The following is an 8,044-nucleotide window of genomic DNA, read 5'->3' on the forward strand; positions in this document are numbered from 1 at the left end:
AAATGATCTCAGGAGTTGGGTGAGTGGGCTCAAGCATGTGCAATAAGAGGCAAAATGACAGTTTAACTGGTATGTGACCTTCCTTTAGGAACATTTAACTGGTAAGGAAAAAATACCTCAAGTCACTAAGAGGCAAAATGGCAGAGTATAAACACACAAGTGGTAAGGGAAAAATGCCTCAATTGGGCATGCATACAACTTCAGTAAACACACTGCACATGTAGCACCTCTCAAGTGCTGGCAGGCCACCTTGCATGCCGACAGCTACCCCAAAGGGGAGGAATCAGGGGAGAAGGGACACAACTCCCCAGAAGCATGCCAACGTATAAAACTACAAGTCAGGCCTGGTGCGGTGGCTCATGCCTATAATCCTAGCAATATGGGAGACTGAGGTGAGAGCATTGCATGAGCCCAGGAGTTCAAAACCAGCCTGGGCAACAGAGCAAGATCCCATCTCAAAAAAAAAACAAAAATCAAAACTCCAAGTCAAAAGTCAAATTGTGAACTTGATCTCTCAGATTGCACACTTGAACCCTTTCCACATATACTTTACTTCCTTTTGTTCCTGCTCTAAAGCTTTTTAATAAACTTTCACTCCTGCTTTAAAACTTGAGGCCAGGAGTTTGAGACCAGCCTGGTAAATAGGTAGGCCCCCATCTCTACAACAACAAAAAGTCTATTCATTTTCAGGTGGACATTTGGGTTGTTTTCACTTTTTGGCAATTGTAAATAAAGCTATGAACACTGGTAAGCAAATATCTGAGTTCCTGCTTTCACTTCTTTTGAGTGTATACTTAGAAGTAGGATTGCTGGATCATATGGTAATTTTATGTTTAAACTTTTTTTTTTTTTTTTTTTTGGACGGAGTTTCGCTCTTGTTACCCAGGCTGGAGTGCAATGGCGCGATCGGCTCACCGCAACCTCCGCCTCCTGGGTTCAGGCAATTCTCCTGCCTCAGCCTCCTGAGCAGCTGGGATTACAGGCACGCACCACCATGCCCAGCTAATTTTTTGTATTTTTAGTAGAGACGGGGTTTCACCGTGTTGACCAAGATGGTCTCGATCTCTTGACCTCGTGATCCACCCGCCTCGGCCTCCCAAAGTGCTGGGATTACTGGCTTGAGCCACCGCGCCCGGCCTTATGTTTAAACTTTTAAAAAATATTTCCAAACATTAAATTTATTATAACTAAAATGAATGTAATTGTTCTCAGATTTGGCCACTTTACAGCTCTGTTAAAGGAGGGGATTTTTTTAAAAGAGAAAAATGCATCATAACTTGGTCAAGGCCAGGCACGGTGGCCCACACCTGTAATCCCAGCACTTTGGAAGGCTGAGGCAGGCAGTTCACCTGAGGTCAGGAGTTCAAGACCAGCCTGGCCAACATGGTAAAACCTCGTCTCTACTAAAAATACAAAAATTAGCTAGGTGTAGTGGTGGACGACTGTAGTCCCAGCTACTAGGGAGGCTTAGGGAAGAGAATCTCCTGAACCCAGGAGGCAGAGGTTGCAGTAAGCTGAGATCATGCCACTACACTCCAGCCTGGGCAACAGAGTGACAGTCCATCTAAAAAAAAAAAAAAAAAAAAAAACCTTGGTCAAATTACATTCACATTAAGAAAAAAATCTTCTGGATGGGTGTGGTGTCTCACACCTGTAATCTCAGCATTTTGGGAGGCCAAGATGGACAGATCGCTTGAGCTCAGGAGTTCAAGATCAGCCTAGGCAACATGGCAAAAGCCCATCTCTACAAAAAATACAAAAATTAGCTGGGTGTGGTCCCAGCACTTTGGGAAACTGAGGCAGGTGGATCACTTGAGGTCAGGAGTTCGAAACCAGCCTGACCAACATGGTGAAACCCTGTCTCTATTAAAAGTACAAAAACTAGCCAGACACAATGTTGGGTGCCTGTAATCCCAGCTACTTCGGAGGCTGAAGCAGAAGAATCACTTGAACCTGGGAAGTGGAGGTTGCAGTGAGCTGAGATTGTGCCACTGCACTCCAGCTTGGGTGACAAAGTTAGACTCTGTCTGAAAAAAAAAAAAAAAAAGGAAGAAAGAAAAGAAATAAATTTTGTTTTTGAAGAAACTCCGTAGTATTTTCTACAGTGGCTTTACAGGCCCCTGACAACACACAAGTGTTTCAATTTCTCCACATCCTTGCCAAAATTTGATATTGCTTCCCTCCCTATTTTCCTTCCCTTCCCTTTCTCTTCCCTCCCCTCCCCTTCCCTTTCCCTCTTTCTTTTGCTATCCTAATGGATGTGAAGTGGTACCTCACTGTGGCTTTGGTTTGCATTTTCCTAATGGTTAATTATGTTGAACATCTTTTTATGTGTTTATTGGCCATCTGTATGTCTTTTTTGGAGAAATGTCTGTTCAAATCCTTTGCCCACTTTTGAATTGGGTTGTGAGTTTTTATGTTGTTGAGTTGTAGGAGTTCTTTATATATTCTGGATATTAATTCCTTATCAGATAAAGGATTTGAAAATATTTTCTCCCATTCTGTGGGTTGCCTTTGTACTCTGTTGGTTGTATCCTTTGATATATAAAAGTGTTTAATTTTGATGAAGTCCAATTTATCTCTTGTTTCTTTTGTTGCCTGTGCTTTTGGTGCCATATCAAATCATTGCCAAATCCAATATCATGAAGCTTTTCTCTTACATTTTCTTCTAAGAGCTTTATAGTTTTCGCTCTTATGTTTATGTCTTTAATCTATTTTGAGATTTGGGGCAATGGGGAGTAATGCTGTCACTCCGTCACTACGACTGGCATACAATGGCATGGTCATAGCTTACTGCAGCCTTGAACTCCTGAACTCAAGTGATCCTCCTGCCTCACCCTCCCACTAGCTGAGACTACAGTTGTGGGTCACCACACCTGGCTTCGAATTGTTTTTTGTATATGGTACAAGGTAAGGGTGCAACTTCATCCTTTTGCATGTGGGTATACGGTTTTCCAGTACCCTTTGCTCTTGAAAAGACTGTCCTTTCCCCATTAAATGGTCTCAGCACTGTAGTCAAACATCATTTGACTATGCAATGATCTGTTTCCAGGCTATCTATGGTACTCTATTGGTCTGTCTTTATGCCAGTACCACACTGTTTTGATTACTGTAGCTTTGTAGTAAGTTTTGAAAACAGGGAGTGTGAGACCTCTGCTTTGTTCTTTAAAACTAAGTTTTTAATCTACTATCTCAAATTATTTGTAGGCAGTTGCCATCTCAGTGACACTGTAAAAATTTGTCCTTCACAAAAATTATTTCTAATGAGAATGAATTGTCCTTGTAAGTTCTTGACAAAAAGCTGTCTACAAATAATAGTGCTAGTTTTGAATAGTTGTATTTTCTTTATTTTCCCTAGACAAAGCTCTTACTCACAAGAGAATTAGAATTTGCAATATCTTAGTCTTTTGTTCAGACTGGCACTGCCAAACTGGGAAATCAGCCAAGGAAGACTTCCTGGATTAAGTTTAACTTAGGTAACTAAAGTTTGCACTCCCAGACTCCATTAGCTTGCCCAGAAGAGAGAAGAGAACAAACATGTTCAAAACAAGCTGTTTGGGATTTTGCTCAGGCAAAGTTGTTGCACATTCAAGGTTAGACTAATAAAAAACAAAGTCAATGAAAGAAAAACCATAACAGAAAGTTGAAGCCAAACTCTGAGGACTGAGGGAGAGTCTTTCCTGTTTTACCTCTATAAATGCAAGAGAGAGAGAGAGAGAGAGAGAGAGAGAGAGAGAGAGAGGGAGAGGGAGAGAGAATCAAACTTATTTTAGTGTGGTCTTGGAGATTCTCTCTCCATTTCAGGTTGTGCTGAAGAAAAATTATAGTTCAAGAAACTTCTTGGTATTTGGCTTCTCTCCTAACAGAGGTAGGGTGGGGTAATAAGAAAGAGTGTTGGACTGTGTCTAAGAGGTCGTGTTCCTAGTGGAACTTTGTCTCTGACTAGCTATGGGAACTAAGTCACTAGCTCTCTCAACTGCAATTTCCTCTACCATGTGTTGAGAGAGTTGTCACATCTCCAAGAACTCTTACAGCTTTGATAATATTACAAGATTTTTTTAACTGCTTCTAGATAGTGTTTATGTTTATTCTCCAATTCTCAGGGAACACTGAATAACTTACTTGCATACATGTTTTATCTGTCCTGCTAAATTATAGAGTCTAAAAAATATCTTACTCAGTTTGCTATCCCTCAGAGTTTAGTATTGCATTTTTCTTAAACAAGTATTTTCTGAAACAAATATTTGAAGGAAGGAAGGGAGAATGAATTGAACTATCTTTTTTTGCTTTTTGTTTCTGTTTTTTGTTTGTTTGTTTGTTTTGAGACAGAGTCTCCCTCTGTCACCCAGGTTGGAGTGCAGTGGTGCTATCTCAGCTTACTGCAACTTCGAACTTCTGGGTTCAAGCAATTCTCCTGCTTCAGCCTCCTGAGTAGCTGGGATTACAGGCATGAACCACCACATCCAGCTAATTTTTGTATTTTTAGTAGAGACTGGGTTTCACCATGCTGGCCAGGCTGATCTCAAACTTCTGACCTCAGGTGATCTGCCTGCCTTGGCCTCCCAAAGAGCTGGGATTACAGGCATGAGCCACGACTCCTGACTACTATCTCTTTTTGTTTTGAAGATGTTTTTCATAAGAATTATTTATTTTTTGGTGAGATAAATATCCTTTACTGGACAATAAGAATTATATTACAGTAATGATATTTCCCCTATTTTATCCTATTAAAAATAATTTGTTAATTGATTGTTCACAGTCAGTTGCAGATCGAACTCCTTGTTCTACTCTTTCCCCCCTTCTCACTACTGCACTTGACTAGTCAAAAAAAAAAAAAAAAAAAAAAAAAAAAAAAAAAAAAAAGAATTTGTTGGCTGGGCACAGTGGCTCATGCCTGTAATCTCCGCACTTTGGGAGGCTCAGACAGGTGGATCACTTGAGGTCAGGAGTTCGAGACCAGCCTTGCCAACATGATGAAACCCCAACTCTACTAAAAATATAAAAAATTAGCCAGACTTGGTGATACCCACCTGTAGTCTCACCTACTGGAGACGCTGAGGCAGGATGATTGCATGAACCCGGGAGGTGGAGGTTGCAGTGAGCCGAGATGGCACCATGGCGCTCCAGCCTGGGTGACAGAGTGAGACTCTATGTCAAAAAAAAAAAAATTGTGAACTATTTTATCTTAAAATTTTTGTAGGTACGTAGTAAGTGTATATACTTACAGGGTACATGAGATATTTTTATATAGGCATACAATGCACAATAATCACATCATGGTAAATGGGGGTATCCATCCCCATTTACTTTCTGTACTCATTAGCCATCCCCACTTCCCCTTGTGCCTCCACTACCTTCCCCAGCCTCTGGTAATCATCCTTCTACTCTCTGTCTCCATGAGTTTAATTGCTTTAATTTTTAGCTCCCACAAATAAAGTGAGAGCATGTGAAGTTTGTCTTTTGGTGTCTGGCTCATTTCACTTAACGTAATAACCTCCAGTTCCATTCATATTGTTGCAAATGACATTATCTCATTCCTTTTTACGGCTGAATAGTACTCCGTTGTATCTGTACCATGTTTTCTTTATCCATTCATCTGCTGATGGACACTTAGGCCACTTTTGTAGATTATTTTAGGATATAAAAATCCAGAAACAATTCATTAGGTAAGTATTCTAGCATATGGCTTTTGTGGAGGAGAAATAAACTCTAAGGGAAGATTTCATATAAGCACTTGGCATGGTAAAAGGCTAATGTAATGAATCAGTACTGTTAACTATGTGTAATTATATTAGTCAGGACTCTTACAGTTGCACAAGTCAGAAGATCCAGCTCAGACTGGTTTCAATCTAAAAGAAAAAGTTATTGACTCATGCATGTGCAAAGTTCAGCCTTGGCTGAATCCAGGGCTGCATAATGCCATTTGGACTTCATCTTTCTATTTCTTAGCATTTTCTTTGTTGGGTAAGCTCTTCCTATACAGTGATAAGGCTCCAAGCTTATGTTCTATCCTTTCAGCAATCGCAGTGCTAGGACAGTGCCTCTTTTGGGACAGTTCTGATGACTCCCAGAGTTGAGTTTCATTGTTTGATTGGGTCATGCATCGGGATATACCTGCACCCATCTTTGTTCTAGGTATCTAGAATACACTGATTGTCTAGGCCTGGGTTACGTGCGCATGCTGGAATCCAGGAGTAGCGCTTACCTCCTCTTGAACCTCATGGACTGAGAACACTGGGGAGGTGGCTCCCCATTAGAAAATTGGAGACTTTCTTTTTTGAGATGGATTCTCTCTCTGTCTCCCAGGCTGGAGTGCAGTGGTGTGATCTGGGCTCACTGCAACCTCCGCTTCCTGGGTTCAAGTGATTCTCCTGCCTCAGCCTCCCGAGCAACTGGGATTATAGGAGGCGTGCCACCATTCCTGGCTAATTTTGGTATTTTTAATACATACAGGGTTTCACCATGTTGGCCAGGCTGGTCTCGAACTTCTGACCTCAAGTGATCCTCCCTCCTTGGCTTCCCAAAGTATTGGGATTATAGGAGTGAGCCACCATACCTGGCCGTAAACTGGGGACTCTTAAGCAGAATAGGTTACAGTGGATGATGGGCAAGTAAAGGCAGTGAGACTCCATAACTAAACTAACAACAAAAAGAATCCTAGTTTTGCAAAACAGAACTTTGTGTTGTTGTTGTTTGAGACAAGGTCTCACTCTCATTGCCCAGGCTGGAGTACAGTGGCATGATCTTGGCTCACTGCAACCTCGACCTCCCAGGCTCAAGCAATCCTCCCACCTCAGCCTCCTGAGTAGCTAAGACTACAGGTATGTGCCACTGTACCTGATTAATTTTTTGTATTTTTAGTGGAGACAGGGTTTCACCACGTTGCCCAGGCTGGTCTTGAACACCTGGCCTCAAGCAATCTGCCCAGCTCAGCCTCTTAAAGTGCTGAGATTACAGGCATGAGCCACTGCTCCTGGCCAAAACAAAAGTATTTAAAACAAAATAGTCATTTTTCTTTAATTCATAAATATACTAGTTTAATTTGCTAATTAGGCAAATTTTTGGTTTTCAGAAAAACTAGACATGAAAAAATTTTGTTATATGGATTATCAATACTTATATTAGAAATTAAAAGTGTTATGATCTCTTTAATAAAAGAGCTCTAGGTTCTTATGTGTTTGTGCATTCCATTAATTCCATTGTGTACCTGTCATGTAATTACTTGGAAACTCCGCTATTTACTTGACAATTGTGAAAAAGGCCAAATAATGTCTTTATTATTATTTTTTTTGATATGGAGTCTTGCTCTGTTACCCAAGCTGGAGTGCAGTGATGTGATCTCATCTCATTGCAACCTCTGTCCCCCAAGTTCAAGAGATTCTCTGCCTCAGCCTCCCAAGTAACAGGGATTACAGGTGCACGCCACCACACCTGGTTACTTTTTGTACCAAATAGTATCTTAATGTTGGTATGACAGTTTTTCTTCTTTTTTCTTTAAAGATGGGGTCTCACTATGGCTAATCTCAAACTCCTGTTCTCAAGCAATTCTCCTGCCTAGGACTCCCAAAGTGCTAGGATTACAAAATGAGGTATGAGCTACTGTGCCTGGCCATTATGACAAATTTTGACCTCATGGGCACTCCCAGGTCAAAGGATCATACTGTCTTAATAGACCTGTCCATATTCAGTGTCTTCTGTAATTTCTTATAAATTTCAACAGGGGCCAGGCACCATGGCTCACACCTGTAAGTAATCTCACTACTTTGGGATGCCAAGGCAGGATAATCTGTTGAGGTCAGGAGTTCAAGACCAGCTTGCGCAACATAGTGAGACACCCATCTCTACAAAAAAAATTTTTTTAAATCAGTTGGGTGGCTGGGTGAGGTGGCTCATGCTTGTAATCCCAGCACCTTGGGAGTCCGAGGCAGGTGGATCACCTGAGGTCTGGAGCTTGAGACCAGCCTGACCAACATGAAGTAATCCCATCTCTATTAAAAATATAAAATTATCCTGGTGTGGTGGTGCATGCCTGTAATCCCAGCTA

The 8,044-nt window shown here is 41.2% G+C and overlaps 1 long non-coding RNA gene across 1 annotated transcript in view; it reads right to left on the minus strand.

Moving 5' to 3' along the window:
* Positions 1-1,106: 1,106 nt before the first annotated feature.
* LOC108303550 overlaps positions 1,107-8,044 on the minus strand; it is a 16,841-nt gene continuing 9,903 nt past the window's right edge. Inside the window, exon 3 of the long non-coding RNA XR_001824895.2 lies at positions 1,107-1,137. This is a non-coding gene — a long non-coding RNA (uncharacterized LOC108303550). The remainder of the gene's footprint in view (positions 1,138-8,044) is intronic.

Source organism: Cebus imitator, unplaced genomic scaffold (genome assembly GCF_001604975.1).
Source record: "Cebus imitator isolate Cc_AM_T3 unplaced genomic scaffold, Cebus_imitator-1.0 Scaffold48, whole genome shotgun sequence".
Lineage (NCBI taxonomy): Eukaryota > Metazoa > Chordata > Mammalia > Primates > Cebidae > Cebus > Cebus imitator.